The sequence below is a fragment of the Pleurodeles waltl genome, chromosome 1_2 (assembly GCF_031143425.1).
Source record: "Pleurodeles waltl isolate 20211129_DDA chromosome 1_2, aPleWal1.hap1.20221129, whole genome shotgun sequence".
Classification (NCBI taxonomy): Eukaryota; Metazoa; Chordata; class Amphibia; order Caudata; family Salamandridae; genus Pleurodeles; species Pleurodeles waltl.
In genome coordinates, this window is record NC_090437.1 from 629,750,231 (window position 1) to 629,768,584 (window position 18,354).

The window sequence follows — 18,354 nt, forward strand, 5'->3', positions numbered from 1 at the left end:
TACTTCCTGACACTTGACAAATGGTTAGTCTAACATACCTATTGCCAAACTGCAGTTAGGCTGGGCCATGCATTTACATTTTTACACATATCATGGGTCCTGGGATGATATTTTGCTAGTAACACACTTACTGACCCCATTCCAATATAGGGCATGTAATGGAGATTGATACATGTGATCTTATATATAACAATACATATTGAAAATCAAACATCCCAGATACTTTGGGTATTGCATGTTAGGAAAGTAGATAGACAACACAATGGCAAAAGCTGAGATGAGATCATACAGGACATTGAAGTGTAACTTACCAGACTCCGCGTGCCCAGCTATTCCTATCAAACCCTCAGGATGCAGGATGGCCAAGACCTTCTCCTCCCAGGGAAAAGCTTGTAATTGGGCGCTGGGAGGACCACCGATGGGAGGACCACCACCAGTCTTCTGGACCTCCAGATGTTGATTGGAGGCCAGGGAATGCACCGTCCCCCTCAGGTCATTCCACCTCTTACTAACTTCCTCCTTTGTGCACAAGGTGGTGCCTACAGCATTCACTCTGTCAACTATCCTTTGGCATATTTCCATTTTCCTACTGAGAGGAGTATGTTGGACTTGGGCTCCAAACAATTGAGGCTCTGCTCTTATGAATTCATCCACCATGACTGTCAACTCAGCTGCAGGAAAAGGATGTTTTTTTTTAACATCAAATGACTGTAAATTAAAGTGGGTGGCAATGACTAAAAAAAAGACAGGTGATATTAGGAAAAGAAAACAAAAGTGTGTGGAAAGTAATAAGTGAGATAGGGAAAAGAGGGCTGCCTTATTTCACAAAAATTAAACAGTTATACATGGTCTCTGTCGTGCTGTGCAGCAAAGGAGAGGCAAAGGATCATGGTCTGGGATGGGGTGTGTTGTATAGTATGATTTGCAGGTGTGTCCACTTGGCCTACGCATGTCAGCCGTGTTGTTTTTTAGTACCTCCAATGGGCACTGTTCTGGTGCCTTGCTGAGGGCGTTCTGCGACAGCCTACTGTCGTTGGGAAACCGCCACAAGGAGACAGCAAGAACAACTGTATTTTCGTAATTGGCTCAGCGGTTAGCTGGGGCCCTGACGGCAACAGAGTACCCACCGCCAACACTGCAGCCCACTGTGACACTGGTGGTCACCACTCCGTTGACGGGGTTGGCAGTTCAGGCTGCATACATCGTAATACGGTGGGTGGGAGAGCACTGGCTCAGCGGTCTTCTTGGGACTGCAGCTGTGGCAGTATGGTGGTGTGACCGCCAAACTCGTAATCAGGCCCTAAGTTTGAAAAAGTCTTTTCAATATGAAAAAAAAAAAAAAAATGTATTTCGTTAATTTTTGTTAATGGTAAATATACACAACCAAATGGGGTTAGCAAACTTTTTGGAATACAAATCTAGTAAAAAACAGTAGTGTGGCTTCAATTAAATGAATAAGTAGCATCATTAGGTTTGTCACCGACAACACAATCTAAATATTTAATGTATGTCAACTAAGTTTCCATTGAAAGGTGTTTCTTAATATCTTCATTTTGGCAAGCCTTAGAGATCAATCACTTCTGCCTGTCTTAATAACTGCGACTGATCAGTGTTTTGCTTATCTCATTCTGTCAAACGAAACAGCTGCAAGTTTGTATTTTATGGCCCAATAATGAAAGAACTCGAGCACTCAGTAGGAGTTATTCGTGAAAATGAACTGCAGAGATGTGACAATGAAAAACACGTAAGCCTCGATTAACAGTGCCTCAATTGACAATCTTTGTGCAACAACGTGTTTGAGGAGGGGTTGTAGTGGTGCAATATTAGCAGCCCCATGTAATTATCAGGTGTGAAAAAGATGACATTTTCCTCCCCAATGTATTTTGACACGTCAAACCTGCAAAAAATTTAATTGGGGAAAAACCTGGTAAATATGAGGACATATGGATTTTGAAGCAGGAAGCACCAAAATCTGCATGTTTTGCCCTATTTTGACCAACTCGAAATAGGTGCAGTTTTTTAAAACCCAAACCAAAGAGGATCCTTTTTTTAACTGGTGCCATGAACATAAATTCACCAACATCCAGGGCACTCGTCATCAAAACCCAAATGTGGTGTCACTGTCTGTGGTGTGGTTACCGCTTGATTAAATATTTACAAATATTTACTAAAATAATACATAAATGAAAACCTCACTTAGCTTAGTTTGTGGGCGTCTATCGAACCACTGCTGTGCCGGGAACAAGAAAGATGTGCAGGACTGAAGGGATAGATGTGCAGTGCCTGCATACTTTGGACCATATTTAAGAAAAAATGGCACATCAAAGCTGATGTGCCACTTTTTCTGCACCCAATACCGGCACCTAACTACAACATGGTTGCGCTGTATTTACGGTGATCGTTCACACATTAGCATCAAAAGTTTTAACGCTATTGTGGCGCTTTGCTACACTAGCGTCAAAAATGTTGACGCTAGTGTAGCAAAGTGCAAAGAGGCCCATAGGGTTCTATGATGCGTCATTTTAACACCTACTCTGAGTTAAAAATGATGACAAAAATGACGCAGTGAAATCTGTTGAATGTCACTGCGCCCTTTTTGCGGGCCTCGTAGCGCCGGAACACCCCCCTTGAATATATTATGCCTGCCGCTATACATGCATTGTGCCACTTTGTAAATATGCAGCAAGGAAAAAGCCACTTTAGCATTAAAAAAATGACACTATGGCGGCACTAATGTGGTGCTAGGGACTCTTAAATATGCCCCCTTGAGTTTCGGGATGTGCATTTCTCCATAAAGCCCCGAGGAGAGGATCAGTGGATCAGGACGTCACTTCTTCGCTTGGATTTTTCCTACCAGAAGAAAATCAAGCAGCAAAAGTTAAGCTATTTTTGTAGCTTTCCAATGAATTAGAAGTACCATTCCAAATTAATTCTCGACTCAAAAGATTTTTAGATATTAACATAGATTGCATAATTTTAGAAAATATTTATTTTTTCTAAAAGGGGAAGAGTTGTCCTTGAACACTGACTCTAGATGTGCCACTGTTTCCCACCTAATGTAGGTCCAAATGCTCCCCCAACGACAAAGATCACAAGAGAGAATATAGATGCTCGGGGCTTTGGTGTATGCACTTGAATTACACCTGACTCCTCCAAAAGACCCTGGTCTTGGAATGGGCCTCGGCATCACCCTCAATCAATTAAAATGCCTCGTGTTTTATACAGTGCAAGAAGTTTTAACACATTAATTTCATACATAATTATAGAAACAGCACAAAAGTATTTCACATTTGCATAAAATGACAGACAAAATGAAAAACATGTCACGTTATACAGCTTCAATTAAAGAAAGCTCCCATTGTACAAATTTCACGCACCTTCATTATTGTAGGACCGAGAGTTAATTAGCTGCGGAACATGATGACACCAAAATGCAATTTATCACGATTCGATGAGCAGCCTTATACTATTCACTTAAAGTGTTAAGTCGATTTATTTCTCTCCTTAATGAAATAATACAAAAAAAAGTGTATATCATTGTCCAGTAACACGTTCTTAACCAATTTAACATTTGACCCAAATATGTACATGTAAAAAATGTCGGATTCCAGGCATTTGACCTCTGTCTTTCAGCTAGAATAATTTGATGTTCTCATTTTAAAGGGCATGTTTTATCCTTTAACATCCTGTCGATTCGAAACGCACATATTATTTGGATGCTGGCGACACCTAAGATCAGAGCAGCAACCATATTCAGGACCTACAGCCAAAATTCTTCATCGGCACCTCCTTGTTTGAGATGCATAAGAAGATGCATAAGAAATTGGACTTTTTGCCTTACCTCAAACACCAAAATCAAACATGTACAGCGCGATGAACAGATATAGCTGCCTAAACGAGGAAAGGACCACAATTCAATATCAGTAATGAATATTTAAAAACTGACATTTGATGTAAGTTTAGCAAACCCATGTAGTAATGGTACATGAACAACAACACAGAGGAAAACTTCTCTTTCTGATATCCCACTACTTAAGAAGGATAAGATAAGGATAAGAAGATTCTCACCCACAAGTTGTTGCAAGTTTCATTACTGGATCTTCTTCTGTAGTCATGATGAGTTCAATCAAACCTGGGAGCTCTTGATTTATTATACTGGGATAAACAATATAAATGAAAGTGGGATGAAAAAATTTCTAGAGGATACATCTAATCTTCCTATATTCTGTGTGCCCTTGAGATGGTTAACAACTATAAACTGGAGGATAATGGATCTTAATTATTCCCACATCCTTTAGTCAACAAGCTTCCGCCAGTGAGATAAAGCACTTTGGGTCAGTGGCCTTCAAGAGGTCTACTTTGTCCCTCGCTATGTTCTCTCTTTCTTGACCTTAAGACACTGAAAGTTCAGGCGCACTGTGCTAAATAACATAATTCATACACATAATGCTTGCCTTTTTAGGTGCATAATTCTATTTGTTTCCCTATATTTACGGAAAACAACCTTCCAGGAACAAGGTCAGTCGGAAGTATAAGCAAACTTTGCTCCTGTTTCTAACCTATTAGTGAGACGATCATCACAGGCTGAATCAGACACCGGTCAGTGATGGTAAAAGCTAAACCGATGAGAAAAGCCATTTGGCTGCAGAAAATGCTAAGGGGATACGTCCTTAACCACGCATTGTAAACAACGCAGACATTTCCCACGCAAGCGTATCCACCCTTGCCGGAACAATGCATGGCTTTTTCTGCGCCTTAACCAAACATGTGCTAAATTACGCATATGCGTGGTTAAGGCACAGATGAAGCCATGCGGGAGAGGACGTGGACGACCCGGTGAGGTAAATGGGGCTGGGGCAGGGGTGGGAGGTAGATTAAGGGATTGAGGTGGGTGGGGGTGGGCTATTTTTTTTTAAGGGGCAGGGGTGGAGGGTTTGGGTATTTTTTAATATGTGAAGCTTACAAGCAAAGCTGAAGAAGAAAAAAATGTGTTGTTTCTCATTTTTATCTTTAGGGTAACACAACTGCCATAGTTTGGTAGGGAAGAGAGGAAAGAAGATGCTAATACAGCCAAACCATGGCAAGAGAGGTGGGGAAGAATGAAAAAAAACACATCACTTGTAATTGTGACCCCTTTGCAAACAGCTGTCATAAAAAGAAAAGAAAAATGAATGCCATTGCCTATCATGCCTTGCATGGCCGGCAGGGGCAGGGGCAGGGAAAGTCAGTGATGATTGCCCCACCCTAACTATGACCAGGTGGTCCAGTGGTGGACTAACTAACCATATAAGAATTACCATAGGTGGAGATAGTTTAGGCTCTGCCACTGGTAACCTAGCAGTTCTCCCAACCCCAAACAGGGTAGGGGAACTATGGGTTTGATAGGCGCGAGGGCTGCTGCTTTACAGTGAAACGCAAATGAGGCCCAAAAGCATATATTAATAAGGTTTTGAGGTTGCTCATGCTGTGCAAAGCAAGATTATGCTGGGTAAGTGATGCAAACAACAGAGTTGAATCAATGCGCATACCCCCCCACCTTTTACCTGATATTGATGCTGACTGGACTCAGAGTGTGCTGGGATCCTGCTAACTAGGCCCCAGCACCAATGTTAATTCCCTAAAACTGTACCATTGTTTCCACAATTGGCATACCTCTGGCACACAGATAAGTCCCTTGTAAAAGGTACCAGTGGTACTAAGAGCCATGTGGCTAGGGAGGGTCCCTGCAGCATGTGTTGTGCCACCCTAAGGGACCCCTCACCAAACACATGCACACTGCCATAGCAGATTGTGTGTGTTGGTGGGGAGAAGAAAGGCAAAGTCGACATGGTATCCCTCTCAGGGTGTTTCATGTCCACAGAACACTGCCTGGTGCATAGGAAGTCACCCCTTTAGCAGGCCATACAGCCCTAAGGCAGGATGCACTACCACATGTGAAGGTATAGCTGCATGACCAATATGCCCCTACTGACATTGAAAGTGCAGTGTGGCCATATTAAGTACACGTGCTCGGAGTTTTCCATTACAAACTCCACAGCTCCATGATTCCTGGATTTCTCTCTTCCAAGTCCTGGAGAGTACTGGGTCCTATTCAGTCTTGTTTAATGTCCCCTTCCTGCTACTTTTCAACACTTCTTCAAATCTTACCATCTTGGGGATTTTCTGCCTTTGGTGTTTCCCATGAAAGTGACCATTTTGAGGAGAAACCTGTTTGGTCACATATTTTTATTTCTTGCCAAAGCAAAGTGAATACAGAAGGAAAATACCCAATCTTCAGGAAAGCAACTAAATAATGTTTGGCATGTCCTCTCTGATCTACACATGACACCCTTCTGTATTGGCAGGTAACTTCCAGCATATCCATCTATCATCATTTTGTTGTGCAAGTGAGTTACCCTATGTGGGATGGGCATGCCCTGATGCAGGTCCTGGAGCTCATTATGCCATCCCTAATAAGGAAGCCCAATAAGGCCTAAACTGGTCTGGTGTTGTTCGTGTTCCCATTCATGTGGGGAATGGTCTAGACGTTTAGGCATGGCTGTTCCTATTGGACTGGATAAAGGCATGCCTGCTTATTATTAGCCCTCTTCTGTGATAGCACAAATGTGCTAAAAAAAAGTATGGAATGTGTCTAGAGGGATTTTACACTTCAAGATGTAGGAACAGTGTAAATTCTGTGTGAGAAAGGATCAGCAATCACCCTAAAATATTAAGGTGATGCAGAGTAGATACTTTGCTCCACAGCAAAAGTAATTACTCCAGTGGGATTTTTTTGTTTTAAATGACATAGGATAGGATGTCAGAGTCGACTCATAAAAATCTAAATATAATATATATTCCCAGGTCTTATACCCGGAAAAAAATCGATCTGTCAATATTAAAAAGGTCAGTGTTAGGGCAGTCTTCCCCCAAAGTTTTGCCTTTGCCCTCTACCTTTTGCTGAAATTTGGTTTTGTAGGCCTTCAGACTTTGTGCACTTTACGGCTGCTAACCAGTGCTAAAATGCTTGTGCTCTTACCCTTAAACATGGTAAAATTGGCTTACACATTGATTGGCATATTTAATTCACCTAAAAGTTCCTGGTAGAATGGAATACTGTATACCCAGGACCTGTAAATTAAATGCTACTAGTGGGCCTGCAGCACTTATTGTGCCACCCACATAGGTAGTCCCTTAAAATGTGTCTCGGGCCTGCCATTGCACCCTGAATGCAGTTTTAAGCAGCCAGTTCAACTTGGCAATATAACCCCTATTCCAAGCCTTAAGTTCTCCTTTGACTTCATATGTCTCCTCTAAGGTGGGCTATAGGGGCAGTGTGCATTGTAAATAAAAGATTGGTACTCTTAAGGTTTTCATGTCCTGGTAATGGTTTCACTATGAGGCCTACCTCTTCCATAGGATAACATTGGGTTGCCTTATTATACTTAATAAGTGCCAACGTTTGATTGAGAACGAGCAAGCATTTCATGTTTGGTGTTTGAGAAACTGTAATTAACATCCTCTTTGATGGTGAAGTTTGATTTTAAGTCACAATTTTGAAAATGTAGCTTTAAGAAAGTTGATATTTTTCTACTGTACACTATTCGGTGATTGCAGCCTCTCCTGGGCCACATGAATGGGTGTAGTTGGTAGTTGGATTTTGTTTATTCTTTCCAGACAGGCATACAGCAGAGGTATTAGGTGTACCTTGATGGGCCATCAACTGGCAGGATGAGGGGGCAGGTGGAGCTGGGCAAAGCCCCACTTGCAACTGAATAGGCTGTACTTTGCCTTCACACAAAGGACGTATCACTCCCTGCATTGTTCATGCAGCCAGCCAGCTTAGACCCAGGACCTGGGAGTCAAGAAACTCCAACCACTTCAAAGGGAATTTTCTAAAAACGTCTCCTATTTCAACAAAGGTGCCATGTATTAAAAGGGAACCCTCAGACCCACTCCTCAGTTCATCTTATTGACCTGCGGAAGGGCTCTGAAAGGGCTGCATGCTGCTGTGGCCTGCTGTGTACTCCACAAGGCTCCTTTGCTGCCTGGAACCTGCCTTCAGTCCTCAGATGCTTTCCCTGCAGCTTGAACGCAACTTCATCACCTGCCTTCAGGACTACCAGAGTAACTGCAATGGCTAGTTTGCTGGCCTCCTACTCAGAGCCTCGGAGACAGAAAAGGCTCCCACATCTTCAACCCACACCTAGACCCACCCTGAGTGAATCCTAACCCTTGAAGTGGTGCCCCTCCAGTCCTGGACCCTTAGTGGTGGGACTAAAGGTACCCAGATGGGCAAAATCCAAACAATGGGTAATATTTTTGGCTAAAAACTTCTCTGAGAATCGAGAGAAGACTAGGACTAACCTGCTTGTCTTTCTGTCCAAGGTGCATCGCTGGTTGGCCTGAATTTGCAGCGACTCCCACTATGTTCTTCTCCACAGTAGCAAATCCTGTTCAGCGGTCCTTCACTAAACAGGTATCTGGCCTCCTGGAAACTACTGTCGGCTACAGCCTCCTGCTTTGCCCCTCACAGTGACTTTGTCCAGCGGCTCCCCAAGAACAACGCTTGCTCCTCAGACACCGCCTGCAGCCTTGCCACGCTGAACTTTACCTTGTCAGAATATTTTTTACAGCATTTGTTTTAAATCCAAAGGTATGTGCTTACTTGTCCCAATCTACTTTTTGTATCTGACCCATGCTCTATTGTGCATGCCAATATTTTCTTACTTTGACCTGGCCTTGAGCGACTAGATGTCCATGGCTGTCACTTTCATCTTTTAAGAGTTTGTATATTAAACTTTAAAAATTCATAACTCCAGTTCTACAGGTGGAATTTTTATCATTTTGGTGTCAATTTATCAAAGTGTACTCTAAATTACTGTGGGATGTTTCTTGTGTTGTGTTTTCACTTAATTACTGTGTGTGTGCTGCCTAAACACTTTACACATTGCCTCTAAGTTACCTGACTGCATTTATGCCAGCCTATCAGAGGGTTAAGCACAGGTTAATTTACGGAATTTTGGGGTTCACCATGACAAGGTTTGTGGCTGTTGCTTGACAAGGACTAACACCCCAGTGAACTTACAGCCCAAAGTCTCACAGAGCTGTAGTGTGTAGTGTCTTGTGTGACTAAGTTTGAGGTGGAGTAGCCGATGCTTATTGATGGGTGATATGTTCCCTGTCTGAATACAGCAATATGGCTCTTCTTCGTTAGTTCAGGAACTAACCAGATCCCTCTCCAATTTCTCTTTGGATCACAGTTCCACAGTCTGATTAATGTATTGTGTAAATCTATATCATTAGGTAACCAATTTGTATCTATTCAGTGTGGTAAGTGTGTGTGTCAAAGATACCATCTGTCAAGCTTCCTCTGGATAGGTTAGAAATACCACCTGGTAATCTACCCTCATTTAGAGATACCGAAGCACATCTAGGGAAGCTGATATCTTTAATGTCTTGTAGTGTGATAAGCTCAGTTTGTGGATGCCCCATTCAGTCAGATGTGATTTGAGGTCAATGGGAACTGTGGGTTATCTCCCATTTGGGCCACAGTTGGGTACAGTAGGACATCACCTGTGGGCTTGCTTAATTTTATCTAGACCCATTTTGTGTACTTTACCATATTGGTAAACTAACCCAATTTCTCTCAGTCAATTCTTTTCTCTCTTTGGGCCTGTAAGAAACTGAGTTGTTGGTTGACTGGTCTATGAGCCCTGATCAAGCAACCACCACAGTCCTTGTCAGAGTGAGACACAAGCCCACCCTAAATTAACCTGTGCTCAACCCTTTGGCAGCTTGGCACAGAGCAGTCAGGCTCAACTTAAAGGCAATGCGTAAAGTAAAATAGAGTTATTTTTTATACATAGAACAAGATCAAAACAACAAAAATCTAAACAGTAGGCCTGAAGATATGCAATTTTAAAGATTTCAGTGAAAATAGCTCCAAAAAGCACAAAGCACCAACTGCGGATATCTGGTCGTGCCTGACTGGAACAAAGTCACAAGTTCAGGCCGACCACAATGGAGTGTGGGCCAGTTACTGGGACCCAGTTAGACCCACTGAACAAAGTACCATAAATCCTGTTTTGAGGAGCATTGAGAGGGTCTGCGTCAAAGATGCGTCATGCAGCTGAGATGATGCATTAGTTCAGAGATGTGGCAAGGCTGTGATGCAAGGCCCTCCGTCATTGTTGAGGAGCCTGTTGATGAGGGCTTGTGATGCGAAGTCCAGAGTAAAGCATGTATCGCACAGTCGGGGCAATGAATCATTTCTGAGGAACCGCAAGGCTGTGGTGTTCAGTGCCATCATTGAGGCTGCCCTCGATGAGGGATGCAAGGACCTGCACCGAGGATGTGTCATGCAGCAGCAGTTCCGAAGAGCCTGCTGAGGTGATTCAGGTCTTTGCGATGGGTCCAATCCACTCAGCAGCAACAATGCATTGGTTCTGTTAGGGGTTGTGCCGCAAAGCAGAAGACATGCTTTGGTTCCGCTGGATCCACAGAGGCTGGCAGAGCACCTTAGGGACACTTTCAAGGGTCCACGAGTGGGGTGGCACCACTTGGCAAGGTAGATGGCAGAGTCCAGGTGCTGGGGTTGGGGGTGTTGGAGTCTTTTGTCCCTGAGGCTCAAGTCAGGAGGCCAGTCAACTAACTTTTGGTGTCACTCTGGTGGTCCTTGGTTCAATAGATGCAGGTCCAGTCTTTCTCACACAGACCAGAGGACAGAATACAGCAGTCCAGCACAGCAGGGTAGCAGTCCTTCAGGGCGGCAGTCCTGCAGTGGCAGTCCGTTCAGCAGCACAACTGTCCTTCTTCCTGGCAGAGTATGCACAGGTCCATATTTGTACTGAAGAGTTTGTGTGCAAAGTCCAATATTTATACTCAGTTATGCCTTTGAAGTGGGGAGAAGCTTCTAGAGGCATGCTTTTGAAGTGCACAGGAGCCCGGCCTTTCTGGCCCTGGCTCCAGACTAACTACAAGAGGGGTGCAGCCCTTTGTGTGGAGTCAGGACACAACCTATTGAAGTGTGAGTGGGGCTGGGTCAGCTCTTCCCTCTCATCCTGCAAGTGATGGACCATCTAGTCACACCTAAGCTTTCCATTGTGTGTGGCTATCTAGGAGGTATACACAAAGCCTAACTGTCAACTATATCATGTAACTCAGAGACAGGCAGCAGGCACCAAGCAGCTAAGGCAGGAAAATGCCAAATTTCTAACAGCGGCATTTTCAAAATTACAATTTAAAATCCATCTTCACCATGTTATGATTTTTCATGAACATTCCAAAAACACCAAACATGAACTGGTTACCTGTTCCCATTTGGAAATTACACTTATTAAATGTAATAAGGGAACTCCAGCGCTATCCTATAGGAGAGGTAGACCTTGCAGAAGTGAAAAACAAATTTAGGAGTTTTTCACTATCATAACATGTAAAACGTAAAAGTACATGTCCGACTTTTTAAATACGTTGCACCCTGCCCTCTGGGTTATCCAAGGCGTACCCTGAGGGTGAGTTATTTGTATTAAAAAGGAAGGTTTGGGCCTAGCAAAAGGTTTACTTTGCCTAGTACAAGTGGTAGATCAAACAGCACACAAAGGCTGCAATGGCAGGCCTGAGACATGTTTAAAGTGGGGAACATCCTTTTTTCCGACTTTTTTTTTCCGAAAGTCGTGGTTAACGAAAGCGCAACAACGCTTTTTTTAACCACGACTCCGTTTTTTTGTGCCTTAACTACATATGTTCTGAACAACGAACATGCGTGGTTAAGGTACAAAGAAGTGAGTTGGCGAAGGTAAGTGGTGGGTTTAGGTTTTGGGGAGGGGGTGGGGGGCCAGGGGGTTTTAGGTTTTGGGGTGGGGTTGGGGGGGTGGGGCGTTTTTGGTTTTGGGGAGTGGGTGGGGGTCAGGGGGTTTTAGGTTTTAGGGTGGGGTTGGGGGTTGGGGCGCTTTTGGTTTTGGGGAGTGGGTGGGGGGTCAGGGGTTTTTAGGGTGGGGTTGGGGGGGTGGGGCGTTTTTGGTTTTGAGGAGTGGGTGGGGGGTCAGGGGGTTTTAGGTTTTGGGGTGGGGTTGGGGGTGTGGGGCGTTTTTGGTTTTGGGGAGTGGGTGGGGGTCAGAGGGTTTTAGGTTTTAGGGTGGGGTTTGGGGGGTGGGGCGTTTTTGGTTTTGGGGAGTGGGTGGGGGGTCAGAGGGTTTTAGGTTTTGGGGTGGGGTTGGGGGGGTGGGGTGAGGGATGTAGGGTGAATGGTGCCTATTGCTAATGATTTTATCAGGAATGCCTTTACAACGAAATATCGTTGTTAAGGCATTCGTGGTAAAATCATTAGTAGTAGCAACGAGGTCCGACCTCGTTGTTAAGGCAGTAGTTGTGTTTGAAGTCGTTGTTTAGTCGTACAGTCGTTTAAAGTGCTGTTCAAGTGGGTGGCACAAGCAGTGCTGCAGGCCCACTGGTAGAATTAAATTTAAAGGCCCTGAGCACAGGTAGTGCCATTTTACTTAGGTCTTACAAGTAACTTAAATATATCAATTGGGTATAAGACAATTCTACCATGTTTTAAGGAGACAGCACACGCACTTTAGCACTGGTTAGCTGTGGTAAAGTGCGCAGAGTAATAAAAGCCAACAAAATTGGGTTCAGAAAACAGGAGGGTTAAGGCAAAAAGTATGAGGATGACCCTGCAGAAAGAGCCAAGTCCAACAGGACCCCATTGTCAACGCTCATATTAAAAAAACATGGAACCAACACTCAGATCACTTTACCGATCTAATACTAGCTTACTGTGATGGGACACAAAGAGATAACCAATTAGCAAAATTGGCTGCCTGACAGCATTATGCCGCAATAAGAAAGGGCACAAAAATGTGCTCCTTAGTAGGGGAATGAGTCAGCAGCGGCTACTATTGTTGCTAAGTGGGGGGCGGGGGATGTAAGGGAGGAATCGTACAAATGAAAAAAAAAATATATATATATATAAAGTATTCACTTGCAGCTGTCTTAGTCTTCATCTACTCCAGCCCAACCCCTGATTCCCCAAGGGCTGTTAGACACTGCACAGGCTCCCAGACACCAATCATGACACTGCTCTCATGCTGCTTATACTGTTTACCAGCATGAAAGCAGTGCTGTGATTGGCTTGAGAGGGCTGGTTTAACACTCGCTCAGGGCCTGGGAGCCTGTGTCTCTTCAACCGGCTATGCTGGACAGCCAAGTGGAGAGATCTAAGTACGCATGTCAGTTTGGTTGACCTTGACCACTGGCCAAACCGACATAGGCACTTAAAGTGTGCACTACTCCGCCCCCTGCTGTAAAAATAGCCCCATCCTGCCCTAGACTCGGCTGGCACTAACGCCAGTAAGAAAAATAAAATGATAATAATTGGTTTTATTATCATTTTATTTTTCACATTTCCTTCTGCTGGCTCTCAGCAGGGGGGGTGATGCTCCTCCCCCATAACAGAGGAGCCGTCGCTGGAATAAAAAAGGTGGCCAACAGAGTATAAGCAGTTTCCAAAGATACTGGACAATTAGAGGAACAGGAAAAGCACCTCGAAGATATCCAGTGGAGACTAGAAGATTTAGAGAACCACTAACGCTGAAATAACCTTTGGGTATTGGAATTTGAAGGAGATGCAGAACGTGCAGACACACATACATTTATTGTGCATTTCTTTCTGGGACCATTCCCAGACACGAAAAGCTCGTAGTAGGATCTTCTGAATCAAATAATATAGTGTTTCCCTTTAACAGGCCTGGGTCATCAGTAGGGCCATCCTGGCACATTTTAGTAATGCTTTACTACCTCCCCATCAAAAGCTACTTCAGGCGCTCAGGCCCTTTTTGTCTGCTCTGACATTTTCCATGTGAAATAATGGTGAATAATACAACTTTCAAGAGGCAGGCACAGAAGCCTTTCTGCAGGAGCCAGTCAAGATTATGATCGGCAGAGATGGAAAAGCCTATTTTTTACATGAGATTTAAAGAAAGGGATCTTTAGGCTCTTGGGAGCAAAAGTAATGATTACAGATTAAGATCAGTGATTCATCCTTAGAGGCTAAATTAGTGGCTTCTATTTTAAAGTTACCTGTATAAGCGACTTAGTATTGTGGTAAATCTGCATGGGACATTTTTGACAACTATGATGTTTGTGACGCTTAAGATGATAATGTTAATAATTGTTATTAAGCTTCAGATTTGACTGTAGATATGCATAAAAGTCACTATGGACAAGGGTGGTGATACATCACAGTATTCTCTTGAGCAATATTATTTTTTGGGTGTAGATATGGTTTTGGGGGCATTTAGTTTTTCAGGAGCATTATCAAAACTTCCATACAGAGGCTGGCTAAAATCAAGATGAGGGAGTTAGCTTGTATATTGAGACAATAGAGCGATAGTCCAGTTCTCCTTCAGAGGCAGTGGTTCTGTGCTGATTGCCAAAATTCTAGTGCTGGAGAACACATCATGTCCCATACAGCTAGCCGGAGGTACAAATGAGGACTGCTATTGCCAACCATTATTATCTACCCTCTATCATGAGCCATATTTATACCAACCATTATATCATTCCTAAAAGTTGCTCCATTTGCCATAAATGGGTACTCAACAACGTAATGGCATACGCTGATGATATAATCATTTTCACTCCTTTAGTTAATGTTGCTGTACCCTCCAACGAAATTGAGGCCTAAAAATTTGAAAATGTTCATGATATAAATTAAATAAAGCAAAAACACAGATTGTTTGTGATAGGCATTGTCTAATACAAGATTGGGCTGCACCTTCTATAGTGATATGGCTAGTGAAAGAAGTTACAAACCCTTTATACACAAGGTAAAAACCAAAGACAGTGCCATCGTACACAACATGCACGTATTGGGAAAGATAATATAATATAGATGTCAGTGCTGCTGGAATTTTATATCCATTCTGTACAATCCTGTTAGACCCGGCATCCTTAGGGTGGTCTTACCCCAGACGTTTTGCCTTTAGCTCCTGTTTTGCTACTATGGGGGTCATTCCAACCTTGGCGGTCGGTGTTAAACCAGCGGCCAAACCGCAAACAGGCTGGCGGGTAAAAAAATGGAATTCTGACCCTGGCGGAAACCGCCAACAGAGACCGCCACATTACCACACCGCCCGCCACGGTGGCACAAAAAAACAGCGCGGCGGTCACTGCCAACAGACAGGCGGGAGTCAATGTACCGCCCACCCTACTACAACACACCAATCCGCCACCTTTTCCGGGGCGGTAGCCCCGCCGATAAAAACATGGCGGAAACAGCCATTTCAAACGGAAAACGCTCACCTCCATACACCCCACGAGGAATCTGGACAGCATGGAACCCGAACTCCACATCCTCCCAGCAATTGTCTTCCTGCTCCTCTACCAGGAGCACGAACGCCGGCGCAGAAGACAACGGTGAGTACTGCACCTACGACACAGGGGAGGGGGGAGGAGAAAATATTACGGGGACACACATACGCGACACACCCACCCCCACCCTCACCCACTACAACACCCACATCAATGCACAGTAATACATCACAGTTACCCCCCCCGAAACCCCCCGGAAGAATGCAAAGACAAAAGGAAATTATTCTAAACATTGGAATATATTGTATTACTGGCGGAATTATATATATATATATATATCTACACATCAAAAACACTTATATACATATATGTACAAGTCCGAGCATTGTAGCAGGCATTGTCCGTGGACCACTGGGCCCAAATCACATGGGCAAAGCCCACACAGGATACCTGACTCCAACGGAGAGAACACTGCAGGGGCATCAGATAGGAAAACTACAGGCACCTCAGGGGGAAGGGAAGGCGGGGCACCTCGGCCAGATGAGTGCACGACGCCAGATCCACGAGGGGCCTCCATGCCCACTGTTCAATCCTGGGGAGTGCAAAGCCACAGTGTCTCAAGTCTCTACAGTGGGTGGGTTGCCCACTGTGCCATCCTGGGGAGTGCAAAGCCACAGTCTCTCAAGTCTCTACAGTGGGTGGGTTGCCCACTGTGCCATCCTGGGGAGTGCAAAGCCACAGTCTCTCAAGTCTCTACAGTGGGTGGGTTGCCCACTGTGCCATCCTGGGGAGTGCAAAGCCACAGTCTCTCAAGTGGATGCATGTCTCCACTGGTTCTGGAGGGGGACTGGTGCCCAGAGTGCTCGTGCAGCCCTGCCCGACACAGATGCGGGCCTGCCCCTGCCTCTAATGGGCCAGCGGAGCTTGAGACGGCGGTGCCCAGTTCAGCGGTGCTTGAGACGGCGGTGCCCAGTTCAGCGGTGCTTAAGATGAAGGGCCCAGATCAGCGGTGCTTGAGATGAAGGGCCCAGTTCAGCGGTGCTTGAGATGAAGGGCCCAGTTCAGCGGTGCTTGAGACGGCGGTGCCCAGTTCAGCGGTGCTTGAGATGAAGGGCCCAGTTCAGCGGTGCTTGAGATGAAGGGCCCAGTTCAGCGGTGCTTGAGACGGCGGTGCCCAGTTCAGCGGTGCTTGAGATGAAGGGCCCAGTTCAGCGGTGCCTGAGACGGCGGTGCCCAGTTCAGCGGTGCTTGAGATGAAGGGCCCAGTTCAGCGGTGCTTGAGATGAAGGGCCCAGTGCAGCGGTGCTTGAGATGAAGAGCCCAGTTCAGCGGTGCTTGAGACGGCGGTGCCCAGTTCAGCGGTACTTGAGATGAAGGGCCCAGTTCAGAGGTGCTTGAGATGAAGGGCCCAGTTCAGCGGTGCTTGGGATGAAGGGCCCAGTTCAGCGGTGCTTGAGACGGCGGTGTCCAGTTCAGCGGTGTTTGAGATGAAGGGCCCAGTTCAGCGGTGCTTGAGACGGCGGTGCCCAGTTCAGCGGTGCTTGAGATGAAGGGCCCAGTTCAGCGGTGCTTGAGATGAAGGGCCCAGTGCAGCGGTGCTTGAGACGGCGGTGCCCTGTTCAGCGGTGCTTGAGACGGCGGTGCCCAGTTCAGCGGTGCTTTGCCATGGCGGTTCTGGACTGTTCAGCGGTGCTTTGCCATGGCGGTTCTGGACTGTTCAGCGGTGCTTTGCCATGGCGGTGCTTGCCCAGTTCAGCGGTGCTTGAGACGGCGGTGCCCAGTTCAACGGTGCTTTGCCATGGCGGTTCTGGACTGTTCAGCGGTGCTTTGCCATGGCGGTGCTTGCCCAGTTCAGCGGTGCTTGAGACGGCGGTGCTCAGTTCAGCTGTGCTTTGCCATGGCGGTTCTGGACTGTTCAGCGGTGCTTTGCCATGGCGGTGCTTGCCCAGTTCAGCGGTGCTTGAGACGGCGGTGCCCAGTTCAGCGGTGCTTTGCCATGGCGGTTCTGGACTGTTCAGCGGTGCTTTGCCATGGCGGTGCTTGCCCAGTTCAGCGGTACTTGAGACGGTGGTGCCCAGTTCAGCGGTGCTTTGCCATGGCGGTTCTGGACTGTTCAGCGGTGCTTTGCCATGGCGGTTTTGGACTGTTCAGCGGTGCTTTGCCATGGCGGTGCTTGCCCAGTTCAGCGGTGCTTGAGACGGCGGTGCCCAGTTCAGCGGTGCTTTGCCATGGCGGTTCTGGACTGTTCAGCGGTGCTTTGCCATGGCGGTGCTTGCCCAGTTCAGCGGTGCTTGAGACGGCGGTGCCCTGTTCAGCGGTGCTTGAGACGGCGGTGCCCAGTTCAGCGGTGCTTGAGATGAAGGGCCCAGTTCAGCGGTGCTTGGGACGGCGGTGCCCTGTTCAGCGGTGCTTTGCCATGGCGGTTCTGGACTGTTCAGCAGTGCTTTGCAATGGCGGTGCTTGCCCAGTGCACCGGTGCTTGAGACGGCGGTGCCCTGTTCAGCGGTGCTTGAGACGGCGGTGCCCTGTTCAGCGGTGCTTGAGATGGCGGTGCCCAGTTCAGCGGTGCTTGAGATGAAGGGCCCAGTTCAGCGGATCAGGCCATGGCATGCAGGTCATTTGCCATCTGTCCTGTGGCTGGCGGGGCCTTCCTGCCCATCTGTCGGGTGGCTGGCGGGGCCTTCCTGGTCTGCAGTACCGGGCCTGTTGGTGTCCTCCTGCCCACCTGGGATGGGGCTGTTGGGGCCCTCCTGGCCAGCTGGGCTGATGGCGCTCTCCTCGGGCGTGCTGCCCTTCCCAGCCTTCCCTGTTCGCCTGTGGCCCTTCCCCACCTTGGGCGGTGTGCCACCTGTCTCCACACTTCGTGCCGGAGCCATGGTAGGGATTTTAGTGCCTGGTGTTTTCACCCTCTCGCGCCGGCCGCTGACTATCTTCGGGTGTTTCTCCTTGGCTCCGTACTGAACTGGCTGCCCTTGAGGGTGGGGGACTCCACAGTCCATGGCAGACTGTCATCACAGGTCCCGGTTTTGTGGTGGCTGAGGTGCTGAATGGAGTCCTATG